Source organism: Lolium rigidum, chromosome 4 (genome assembly GCF_022539505.1).
Source record: "Lolium rigidum isolate FL_2022 chromosome 4, APGP_CSIRO_Lrig_0.1, whole genome shotgun sequence".
Lineage (NCBI taxonomy): Eukaryota > Viridiplantae > Streptophyta > Magnoliopsida > Poales > Poaceae > Lolium > Lolium rigidum.
In genome coordinates, this window is record NC_061511.1 from 50417223 (window position 1) to 50429995 (window position 12773).

Consider the following 12773-nt stretch of genomic DNA (forward strand, 5'->3'; position numbering starts at 1 on the left):
AATTATTTTTCTTAAGAATAAAACAATACCAACCAACATGATGGCAAGGTGTTACCCCTAGAATAATTTGTGTGATCTATGTGTGTGCTTAGTATATCTCTTGATCTATTGAGTGATTGTATCCTCGTATTCGTGTATAGACGCTAGTACTGGAGAATACCAGGAAGAGGAAGGATTCTACCCCGAAGAAGAAGAGAACTTTGACCACATCAACAACCAAGGCAAGCTAACACTACTGCAAGCTCTATGGTTGCAAGCTAATATTCTTGCAAGTGCAAGTCCTACCAAGGACAAGGCACTCTCATCCTTTCTTATGAAGCATCAGCCTATCCCAAGTTTTACTACAAGTTTTATTTGCCAGTTTTATTGCTTTGGGTTATCAAAGTACTTTTTGATTCATGATTCAATGAGGTTAATGTTAGATTAGTACAAGAGTATCAAAGTTAGCCTAGAAGCAAAGCAATATACTTAGCACCCCTCATATCTAGATGCTAGTGCTAAATTAAAAATGACTACTCTAGATGGGAACATGTGTGGTGAAATAATGATGATGATGAAATTGATGAAATGAATTTTGAAGGTGAATATGACCAAGAGAAGATAGTGATTTTTGAATAAAAGCTGATATTTGGTTTGGATGCGATACCTTTCCAATTTTTGAGTACCCCCACAATACACTGATTATGGGTAAGGGCTTAACTAGCAATTTATGTATCTTAGTATGGGTTCCCTCTGAACACACGTCATAGGGGTTATGCTTGAGGCTGCCTCCGTTGTTGAGAAATGATGTGAATTGAGGTGAATTTTACGGCCAAGCCCTGTGCAGTTCCCAGGTTGACAGTTGGTCTTCACTGGGAGGCCAAGCTCATGGGGAGAGGTGCTCATACTAGGATTTGTAAATGAAAGGTTATGGTTGATGATCCGCGTCTTGTGTTACGATGATTCGGGGTTATCCCGACGGATGAAATCAAATGTTGTGGCACAAGTGTGCAACCTCTGCAGAGTGTAAACCTATTCGAATAGCCGTGTCCACGGTTACGGACGGTTGGAAAGGCCATACTGTTACCAGTGTCAGGTTCTTTGAAAATAGTGATGCAATGAATGGTGAATTGGTGACTTGTTTTTGAAACACAACTTGAGTTGTGGGAATGACACTAATGTTCCCACTTGAGTAGTTAGTACATGAAGAGTCTTTCTTTCCAATACTTGTGAACTCAAAATTGGCTTTATGCAAAAGAAACTAGAGCTTAGTACCCCTTTACTAGAATTGATAGTACTTACACTAGTATTAGTTTGCGATTACTTTAAAGTACTCACGAGCTGTGTCCCCGGCTATTCAAATGGCCGGACTATGAAGAGGCGCAGACGAGTATGAAGATGATGGACAGCAGGACGTCTACGACAACTAGGACTACTCCCGACGTCAAGCGTTGGCTCGTGGACTATAGAGTCCTTGTATCTTACGCTTCCGATATGAACTTATGTTTGTTCGTTGATCAGTTCGTTGATCACTAGATCAACTATTTGTGTAATATGGATCATGTGATTCCAAGTTGTAAGACTTTATGATTTGTAATGAATGATGACTTATGATATTCAACTGTTATGTCTCGCAACAACAATATTCCCGGGATTGCGATGTATGGCATAACAGGCACCTGGACTTAAAACCCGGGTGTTGACAAGTTGGTATCAGAGCCATTGTTTGACCTTAGGAGACCCTAGTTAGAATGGACGTCGGCAAAACTTAGTTTCAAAAACCAATGAAATGAATAATTGTGAAAACTTATTCTCACCCTTATCTTTGAGATCTTTTTCAAAAATGAGAAATCTATGCTCTGCTTTTCTTTGCAAGCCTACATAAAATTTTGCACACTTGACTACTTCTTTAACTTACTTATCCTAATTGCTCACAGATGGAGTACCAATGGGAATTCTATCAGCTTGGTCCCGGAGGCGGCCTGAGGTTCGAAAAGGATTTGAAGCAACTAGTGGAATATCTAGGCCACCCGTATCCCGAGTTCTTCGGAATACCCCTCAAAAACCACTCCGGAGAACCACCTAGGTGGGAAGTTTCTACTCGATCTACGAAGAAAGATTGGAGCCCCGGTATGGGAAACCATCTGGTTTTCACGTAACGGGAAACACTTGGAAGGAAGGACTAGTCGGTGCTATGCAAGAAGCCATTGCCCGTCTGTGCGGACAAAATGAGAACAAGATAAAAAACACTCGCTTCATCTACTACCCAAGACATGACTCCATGGGAAGACCGATGACCATACCCCCGCACACGGAGATGAACCCCTATGTAGCACACCAGGACTTTAGGCAGTACAAAACCCGCATGGATTTGGACCACGCCCTCGCCTCTCGCCAAGCACATCACCTGTGAAGACGAAGAATCCACCCAGAAGAGTAGTATCACTCCAGCACTTAAGTAGGTGTGAGTTGTATCAGGATCCCCTTGTATCGTAGAGCGAATGAATGGTTCTTCAAACCAACGGTGTGTTAGATTTGTAATGTGTGATGTTTGGTATGAATGAAAAAGTGTTGTTGGTTTTACCCCTTCAACACTACTCAAGTTTTCAAGTTTTGAACCTTTGAAACTGTTTGAACTTTAACTCAAACAAACCATAGAAAATTCCCTCTTATCTTATCATCTACCTCAATCTTCAGATGGCCCCACCAACCCGCAGCGCCAACCAAGACGCCATGATGCAGATGCTAGAGATGATGATGGCAGACCGGGAAGCCGATAGAGCTGAACGCCAAGCCAACATTGCTGAACTGCAGCAGATCGCTCAGAACAACAACGGCCATGGAAACTATGACCACCCAGGGTCAAAGCTCAAGAACTTTCGAACACCAACCCACCTATTTTCAGCAAGACTGAAGAGCCACTAGACGCTGATGACTAGCTCCAGACAATGGAGAACAACTTGGAAGTTGCAGGAGTTGAAGCCGCCGAGAAAGTACTGTTCGCCACCCACTACCTGTCAGGACCTGCATGAGCCTGGTGGACGAGTGCCCGCGCAATGAATGCGGGACAAATGATGACCTGGGAAGACTTCAAGCTGAAGTTTAGCAAGTATCACGTGCCCCAAGGACTGATCAAGAAGATGAGAGACGAGTTCCGCGAACTCAAGCAAGGCGAGAATGTCGGTGGTAGAATACCGCGACGGATTCCTCACTCTGTCAAGGTACGCCCGGATGAAACCGACACCAACGAGAAGAGGAAGGAAAGATTTCTAAACGGACTGCACGACGAGATGCAAACCGTATTGGTCAACATTCCCTTTGCTGATCTAGAAGCCCTGGTGGACTCAGCCATCCAGATGGAAGGGAAGCTTCACCAAGCCAATGAGAACCGCAAACGCCGGATGATGAACCAGCATGGGTCCAGCAATACCCGGAAGTACCGCAACAACTCATCCGGAGGATTTACTCCAAAATACAACAAGCCCACTGCCCAGACTTACCGCCCAAACTACACCAATAACCAGGGAGGACCCCCGAAGCCCGGAGGCAACAACAACAACAACAACAACAACAACAACAACAACAATCCCACCAGCAACAACAACCCCAACACCAACAACAACGGGAACAACAACAACAGCAACAACAACACTGGCCCTAGGACTGGAAGCAACGCCATCCCCGTCGCCAACAAGGACAAGGCCACCATCACTTGTTATGAGTGTGGAGTGGTTGGGCATTACTCCAATGAGTGCCCCAAGAGACTCACCAAGATTGCCGCCAACACCGCTGCACCTGCTCAGAACCAACGCCGCTTCGCCGCAAGAAAGAACCAGAACCACAACGGCCGCTACTACAACCTGACTGCCACCGAAGCTCAAGAAGCACCTCAGAACATGCCAAGTATGTCTTCCTGTTAAATCATATCGCCCAATCTCTCTTAGGAACCTAACTTTTCTTAAAATCTCGGGACGAGATTTGTTTAAGGGGGAAGGGTTTGTAACATCCCAAATTTTAAAAACAAACGAGAAAATGAAATTCCTTTTTCCAAAAATGAGAACCAACAAAAACTTTTCCTACATAGAGTGCTATGCATAGTACTCATACCTATTACTTGTGTTTTTGCCATGATAAGTGTATTTATGCTTATGTGATAAACCCTAAAACCTCAAAGTGATCAAGTGAAGATCACAAACTAAATAAAAATGAACAGAGAAAGAAATCAAATAAGAAAAACCCTAAACCCAAACCTTCTCAAAAATATTTTGGATCTATTTTGAGAAACTTAAAATAAAGAAAAAAAAGACATAGGTGGGCCTATAGCCTTAATGTGTAACCCTTGAACCCTACCTTTTCTTACCTTGCTAAAAGGTGGTAAACCCCACTAAACCTAAAACCTCATTTCCTCTTGTCATCAATCTTTGAAAAATAAAATAAAAAGAAAAGATCTTATTTAAGAAAAAAAGCATATGCAAGCCTATGGCTACTTTTTGAAAATGATCAGCTTTGCCTTGTCTACCTTGAGTAGATGAATGGAAATACCTCAACACACTCAACCAAGCACCTACCAACCCATTCAAGTGAGAAACAAAATGAAATCAAACATATGCATAGAGGCATATGTGGCACTTAGCCAAATTATCAAATATGGACCTAGCCACTTCCATTACCCCAAAATGGTTTGAACCTTTCACCTAACTCAATCTAACACCAAATCAATCTCACTCATGTCAAAATGAAGCAAAAGAAAAATAAAAGAATAAAGGTGAGAAATTCACAAAACCCTCCCATATGGTTTATGCCATTTTTATAAATCTTTGACCTAGACCACTTTGGTCTTCACCAATAGTTGTGATATGATAATAAACACTTATTACAACTTTTGAGATCAAAGAAACACAAATCAAATGCTTTTCAAACTCAAAATGTGAGCACATGTGATTATGGCCAAATCTGCCATTTCTAGTCTGATCACTACTTTGAGTCCCTGCATTTCGAAATTTTTAAAATAAAATTTCTCAACTCTTTGCATGTCATCCAAGAGGACATCAAGATGAACACTTTTTGTAAAGACCACCATGCCAAATTATTTTTAGATCAAATGCTATGCTCATGCAAAGTTAGAACTTTTTAATATTAGGAACAATCTCACACTTAGCATTTTTTTGCAAATCTTTGAAATGGAAAATGGCACCACCACCTCTCATCATCTCTGGTCTTTTCTAACTCAAATAAACACACACAATTCAAATTGGTCAACCATTTGAATTTAATCAAATTTGGATAAATTTCACAAATTTCAAATAGGGAACTATTTGACACTATTTCAAATAGTGTCCTACACCCAACCCTAAGTCCCAAAACCCCTCTATCCTGTCCCCTTGTCCCCTCTCTGCCTCACCACCCACAGAAACCCTAAGGGGACAATTAAAACCTAGCATGTGCATGGCCATGCCGGCCATGTCACACACCATGCCGGCCATGTCCCCCTCCCTCTCTTCTCCTTCATCCCCAGCCCTGGCCCCCTTGCCAAATGAGGTCACCACACCCTACTGAGCTCACCTAGCATTGCCACTGCAGTAGAAGAGCACCCCACGCGCCAGACACGGACACGCCCGTGGCGCCCAGACCATGCCGATCACGGCGTGGGCGCGCCCACAGGCACGCCACGGCCACCCGTCGCCCCGACGCTCTGCGCCACCCCTGGACCCCCTGCGAGCACGCTGAGCATCGCCGTGCCACCGCAGACACGCCGGACACGCGCGCGACACGAACCCTGGCCCGCCGCCGACGGCAACGACGAGCGAATCCCGCCGCAGCCACGGACATGCACGGAAGCAACGCGACCCAATCCGACGCCGCCCGACCACGCGGTCGCCTCCAAACGCCTCACCTGGACACGCTGAACAGATCCCCGCCAACCTCTAGCTCGCTAGACCGCCGGAGCCGCCGCGCGCATGTCGCCACCTTCACGGCACCACAGCACCCTCGCCCATCTATAAAAGGAGCGCCTCCCCGAGCTATCCAAGCACGCCATTGTCTTCTCCACTCTCTTCTGATCCTCCTCGACCATCTCTCTCCCTCAATTGCTCACCGGAGCCACCCAATTGATCGTCGGAGCCTGCGGCGGAGCTGAGATCGCCGCCGACGAATACGAGCACCATCGGCGACGCCACCGGTACCAGGCGACTCCCCTTCGTCGACAACGTCGCCTCGCATCATCGCCGACCCTCTCCGGAGCCCCAGCTCGCCGCCGACCCCTACCTCCGCCGCGGCGGCAACCCTTTCTCCCCGACGGCAACGACGACGCACGGCCGCCCGATCTGCTTCTGATCCAACGGCTCACGATCAAGGTACCGCTTCGGCGTTTAACACTCGCTGACACGCGGGACCCATTGTCAGCGCGCCGCGCGTCCCTGGACCGTGACTGGGCTGGCTTGGGCCGTTCAGTTTGAATCTGGCCCAGTAGTTTTTCCCGCCGGCCTTTTTAATTCAAACTCGATTTAATTAATTCCAAACGATTTTGAATACTGCTGCCACTTTGAAATTCAATAGAATTTGTTTGGCTTGGCCAAATTTAGCAAACTTTATATGGTTGGAAAGCTAGTAAAAATATCTACAATATGCCACTGGTCTCATGACCAGATTCGTCGTAAAATTAATTCGATAAAAATAACAAGGCAGGGACTTTTCCTTATTCAAATAATTATTAAAAATCAAATAAAATAGATATTAAGTTAATTCCAACTCTACTAGCTCACATTTGACCTACACCAATTGAATATGCAATAAAATGGTGTGGTCACTTTGCATGATCATGCCCTAGTTAAAATAATGGACAATATGGCTATTTTATTAAAGTAGTATTGTCCAAAAATATTAGGTAAATCCTATGAAGTATTATGCTTCATTTAAATCTTGTCTCAAATGCATTCATATGAAGTGGGACCCCTGGTCAAATGACATCATATGAAGTGCTTGGAGATATTAAATCATCATAGGCATTATTAAATGGTATGAGGTACTCTACCTCATTTAAATCATTTTCTCAAATAATGAGGATGAAGGGTTGACTTAGGTCAATCTAAACTCATGCAGGAGTATTTGAGAAATTAAATCTTAAGAAGATTCAATGAGAGGAAATTATTCTTCAAGGACAAAAGGGAACTATCAATTACATATATAATGAGAGGAAATTATTTTTCTTAAGAATAAAACAATACCAACCAACATGATGGCAAGGTGTTACCCCTAGAATAATTTGTGTGATCTATGTGTGTGCTTAGTATATCTCTTGATCTATTGAGTGATTGTATCCTCGTATTCGTGTATAGACGCTAGTACCGGAGAATACCAGGAAGAGGAAGGATTCTACCCCGAAGAAGAAGAGAACTTTGACCACATCAACAACCAAGGCAAGCTAACACTACTGCAAGCTCTATGGTTGCAAGCTAATATTCTTGCAAGTGCAAGTCCTACCAAGGACAAGGCACTCTCATCCTTTCTTATGAAGCATCAGCCTATCCCAAGTTTTACTACAAGTTTTATTTGCCAGTTTTATTGCTTTGGGTTATCAAAGTACTTTTTGATTCATGATTCAATGAGGTTAATGTTAGATTAGTACAAGAGTATCAAAGTTAGCCTAGAAGCAAAGCAATATACTTAGCACCCCTCATATCTAGATGCTAGTGCTAAATTAAAAATGACTACTCTAGATGGGAACATGTGTGGTGAAATAATGATGATGATGAAATTGATGAAATGAATTTTGAAGGTGAATATGACCAAGAGAAGATAGTGATTTTTGAATAAAAACTGATATTTGGTTTGGATGCGATACCTTTCCAATTTTTGAGTACCCCCACAATACCTGATTATGGGTAAGGGCTTAACTAGCAATTTATGTATCTTAGTATGGGTTCCCTCTGAACACACGTCATAGGGGTTATGCCGAGGCTGCCTCCGTTGTTGAGAAATGATGTGAATTGAGGTGAATTTTACGGCCAAGCCCTGTGCGGTTCCCGGGTTGACGAGTTGGTCTTCACTTGGGAGGCCAAGCTCATGGGGAGAGGTGCTCATACTAGGATTTGTAAATGAAAGGTTATGGTTGATGATCCGCGTACTTGTGTTACGATGATTCGGGGTTATCCCGACGGATGAAATCAAATGTTGTGGCACAAGTGTGCAACCTCTGCAGAGTGTAAACCTATTCGAATAGCCGTGTCCACGGTTACGGACGGTTGGAAAGGCCATACTGTTACCAGTGTCAGGTTCTTTGAAAATAGTGATGCAATGAATGGTGAATTGGTGACTTGTTTTTGAAACACAACTTGAGTTGTGGGAATGACACTAATGTTCCCACTTGAGTAGTTAGTACATGAAGAGTCTTTCTTTCCAATACTTGTGAACTCAAAATTGGCTTTATGCAAAAGAAACTAGAGCTTAGTACCCCTTTACTAGAATTGATAGTACTTACACTAGTATTAGTTTGCGATTACTTTAAAGTACTCACGAGCTGTGTCCCTGGCTATTCAAATGGCCGGACTATGAAGAGGCGCAACGAGTATGAAGATGATGGACAGCGGGACGTCTACGACAACTAGGACTACTCCCGACGTCAAGCGTTGGCCTGTGGACTATAGAGTCCTTGTATCTTACGCTTCGATATGAACTTATGTTTATTCGTTGATCAGTTCGTTGATCACTAGATCAACTATTTGTGTAATATGGATCATGTGATTCCAAGTTGTAAGACTTTATGATTTGTAATGAATGATGACTTATGATATTCAACTGTTATGTCTCGCAACAACAATATTCCTGGGATTGCGATGTATGGCATAACAGGCACCTGGACTTAAAACCCGGGTGTTGACAAGTTGGTATCAGAGCCATTGTTTGACCTTAGGAGACCCTAGTTAGAATGGACGTCGGCAAAACTTAGTTTCAAAAACCAATGAAATGAATAATTGTGAAAACTTATTCTCACCCTTATCTTTGAGATCTTTTTCAAAAATGAGAAATCTATGCTCTGCTTTTCTTTGCAAGCCTACATAAAATTTTGCACACTTGACTACTTCTTTAACTTACTTATCCTAATTGCTCACAGATGGAGTACCAATGGGAATTCTATCAGCTTGGTCCCGGAGGCGGCCTGAGGTTCGAAAAGGATTTGAAGCAACTAGTGGAATATCTAGGCCACCCGTATCCCGAGTTCTTCGGAATACCCCTCAAAAACCACTCCGGAGAACCACCTAGGTGGGAAGTTTCTACTGATCTACGAAGAAAGATTGGAGCCCCGGTATGGGAAACCATCTGGTTTTCTGTAACGGGAAACACTTGGAAGGAAGGACTAGTCAGTGCTATGCAAGAAGCCATTGCCCGTCTGTGCGGACAAAATGAGAACAAGATCAAAAACACTCGCTTCATCTACTACCCAAGACATGACTCCATGGGAAGACCGATGACCATACCCCGCACACGGAGATGAACCCCTATGTAGCACACCGGGACTTTAGGCGGTACAAAACCCGCATGGATTTGGACCACGCCCTCGCCTCTCGCCAAGCACATCACACCGTGAAGACGAAGAATCCACCCGGAAGAGTAGTATCACTCCGGCACTTAAGTAGGTGTGAGTTGTATCGGGATCCCCTTGTATCGTAGAGCGAATGAATGGTTCTTCAAACCAACGGTGTGTTAGATTTGTAATGTGTGATGTTTGGTATGAATGAAAAAGTGTTGTTGGTTTTACCCCTTCAACACTACTCAAGTTTTCAAGTTTTGAACCTTTGAAACTGTTTGAACTTTAACTCAAACAAACCATAGAAAATTCCCTCTTATATTATCATCTACCTCAATCTTCAGATGGCCCCACCAACCCGCAGCGCCAACCAAGACGCCATGATGCAGATGCTAGAGATGATGATGGCAGACCGGGAAGCCGATAGAGCTGAACGCCAAGCCAACATTGCTGAACTGCAGCAGATCGCTCAGAACAACAACGGCCATGGAAACTATGACCACCCAGGGTCAAAGCTCAAGAACTTTCAGAACACCAACCCACCTATTTTCAGCAAGACTGAAGAGCCACTAGACGCTGATGACTGGCTCCAGACAATGGAGAACAACTTGGAAGTTGCAGGAGTTGAAGCCGCCGAGAAAGTACTGTTCGCCACCCACTACCTGTCAAGACCTGCACGAGCCTGGTGGACGAGTGCCCGCGCAATGAATGCGGGACAAATGATGACCTGGGAAGACTTCAAGCTGAAGTTTAGCAAGTATCACGTGCCCCAAGGACTGATCAAGAAGATGAGAGACGAGTTCCGCGAACTCAAGCAAGGCAGAATGTCCGTGGTAGAATACCGCGACAGATTCCTCACTCTGTCAAGGTACGCCCCGGATGAAACCGACACCAACGAGAAGAGGAAGGAAAGATTTCTAAACGGACTGCACGACGAGATGCAAACCGTATTGGTCAACATTCCCTTTGCTGATCTAGAAGCCCTGGTGGACTCAGCCATCCAGATGGAAGGGAAGCTTCACCAAGCCAATGAGAACCGCAAACGCCGGATGATGAACCAGCATGGGTCCAGCAATACCCAGAAGTACCGCAACAACTCATCTGGAGGATTTACTCCAAAATACAACAAGCCCACTGCCCAGACTTACCGCCCAAACTACACCAATAACCAGGGAGGACCCCCGAAGCCCGGAGGCAACAACAACAACAACAACAACAACAACAATCACACCAGCAACAACAACCCCAACACCAACAACAACGGGAACAACAACAACAGCAACAACAACACCGGCCCTAGGACTGGAAGCAACGCCATCCCCGTCGCCAACAAGGACAAGGCCACCATCACTTGTTATGAGTGTGGAGTGGTTGGGCATTACTCCAATGAGTGCCCCAAGAGACTCACCAAGATTGCCGCCAACACCGCTGCACCTGCTCAGAACCAACGCCGCTTCGCCGCAAGAAAGAACCAGAACAACAACGGCCGCTACTACAACATGACTGCCACCGAAGCTCAAGAAGCACCTCAGAACATGCCAAGTATGTCTTCCTGTTAAATCATATCGCCCAATCTCTCTTAGGAACCTAACTTTTCTTAAAATCTCGGGACGAGATTTGTTTAAGGGGGAAGGGTTTGTAACATCCCAAATTTTAAAAACAAACAGAAAATGAAATTCCTTTTTCCAAAAATGAGAACCAACAAAAACTTTTCCTACATAGAGTGCTATGCATAGTACTCATACCTATTACTTGTGTTTTTGCCATGATAAGTGTATTTATGCTTATGTGATAAACCCTAAAACCTCAAAGTGATCAAGTGAAGATCACAAACTAAATAAAAATGAACAGAGAAAGAAATCAAATAAGAAAAACCCTAAACCCAAACCTTCTCAAAAATATTTTGGATCTATTTTGAGAAACTTAAAATAAAGAAAAAAAGACATAGGTGGGCCTATAGCCTTAATGTGTAACCCTTGAACCCTACCTTTTCTTACCTTGCTAAAAGGTGGTAAACCCCACTAAACCTAAAACCTCATTTCCTCTTGTCATCAATCTTTGAAAAATAAAATAAAAAGAAAAGATCTTATTTAAGAAAAAAAGCATATGCAAGCCTATGGCTACTTTTTGAAAATGATCAGCTTTGCCTTGTCTACCTTGAGTAGATGAATGGAAATACCTCAACACACTCAACCAAGCACCTACCAACCCATTCAAGTGAGAAACAAAATGAAATCAAACATATGCATAGAGGCATATGTGGCACTTAGCCAAATTATCAAATATGGACCTAGCCACTTCCATTACCCCAAAATGGTTTGAACCTTTCACCTAACTCAATCTAACACCAAATCAATCTCACTCATGTCAAAATGAAGCAAAAGAAAAATAAAAGAATAAAGGTGAGAAATTCACAAAACCCTCCCATATGGTTTATGCCATTTTTATAAATCTTTGACCTAGACCACTTTGGTCTTCACCAATAGTTGTGATATGATAATAAACACTTATTACAACTTTTGAGATCAAAGAAACACAAATCAAATGCTTTTCAAACTCAAAATGTGAGCACATGTGATTATGGCCAAATCTGCCATTTCTAGTCTGATCACTACTTTGAGCCCCTGCATTTCGAAATTTTTAAAATAAAATTTCTCAACTCTTTGCATGTCATCCAAGAGGACATCAAGATGAACACTTTTTGTAAAGACCACCATGCCAAATTATTTTTAGATCAAATGCTATGCTCATGCAAAGTTAGAACTTTTTAATATTAGGAACAATCTCACACTTAGCATTTTTTTGCAAATCTTTGAAATGGAAAATGGCACCACCACCTCTCATCATCTCTGGTCTTTTCTAACTCAAATAAACACACACAATTCAAATTGGTCAACCATTTGAATTTAATCAAATTTGGATAAATTTCACAAATTTCAAATAGGGAACTATTTGACACTATTTCAAATAGTGTCCTACACCCAACCCTAAGTCCCAAAACCCCTCTATCCTGTCCCCTTGTCCCCTCTCTCGCCTCACCACCCACAGAAACCCTAAGGGGACAATTAAAACCTAGCATGTGCATGGCCATGCCGGCCATGTCACACACCATGCCGGCCATGTCCCCCTCCCTCTCTTCTCCTTCATCCCCAGCCCTGGCCCCCTTGCCAAATGAGGTCACCACACCCTACTGAGCTCGCCTAGCATTGCCACTGCAGTAGAAGAGCACCCCACGCGCCAGACACGGACACGCCCGTGGCGCCCAGACCAT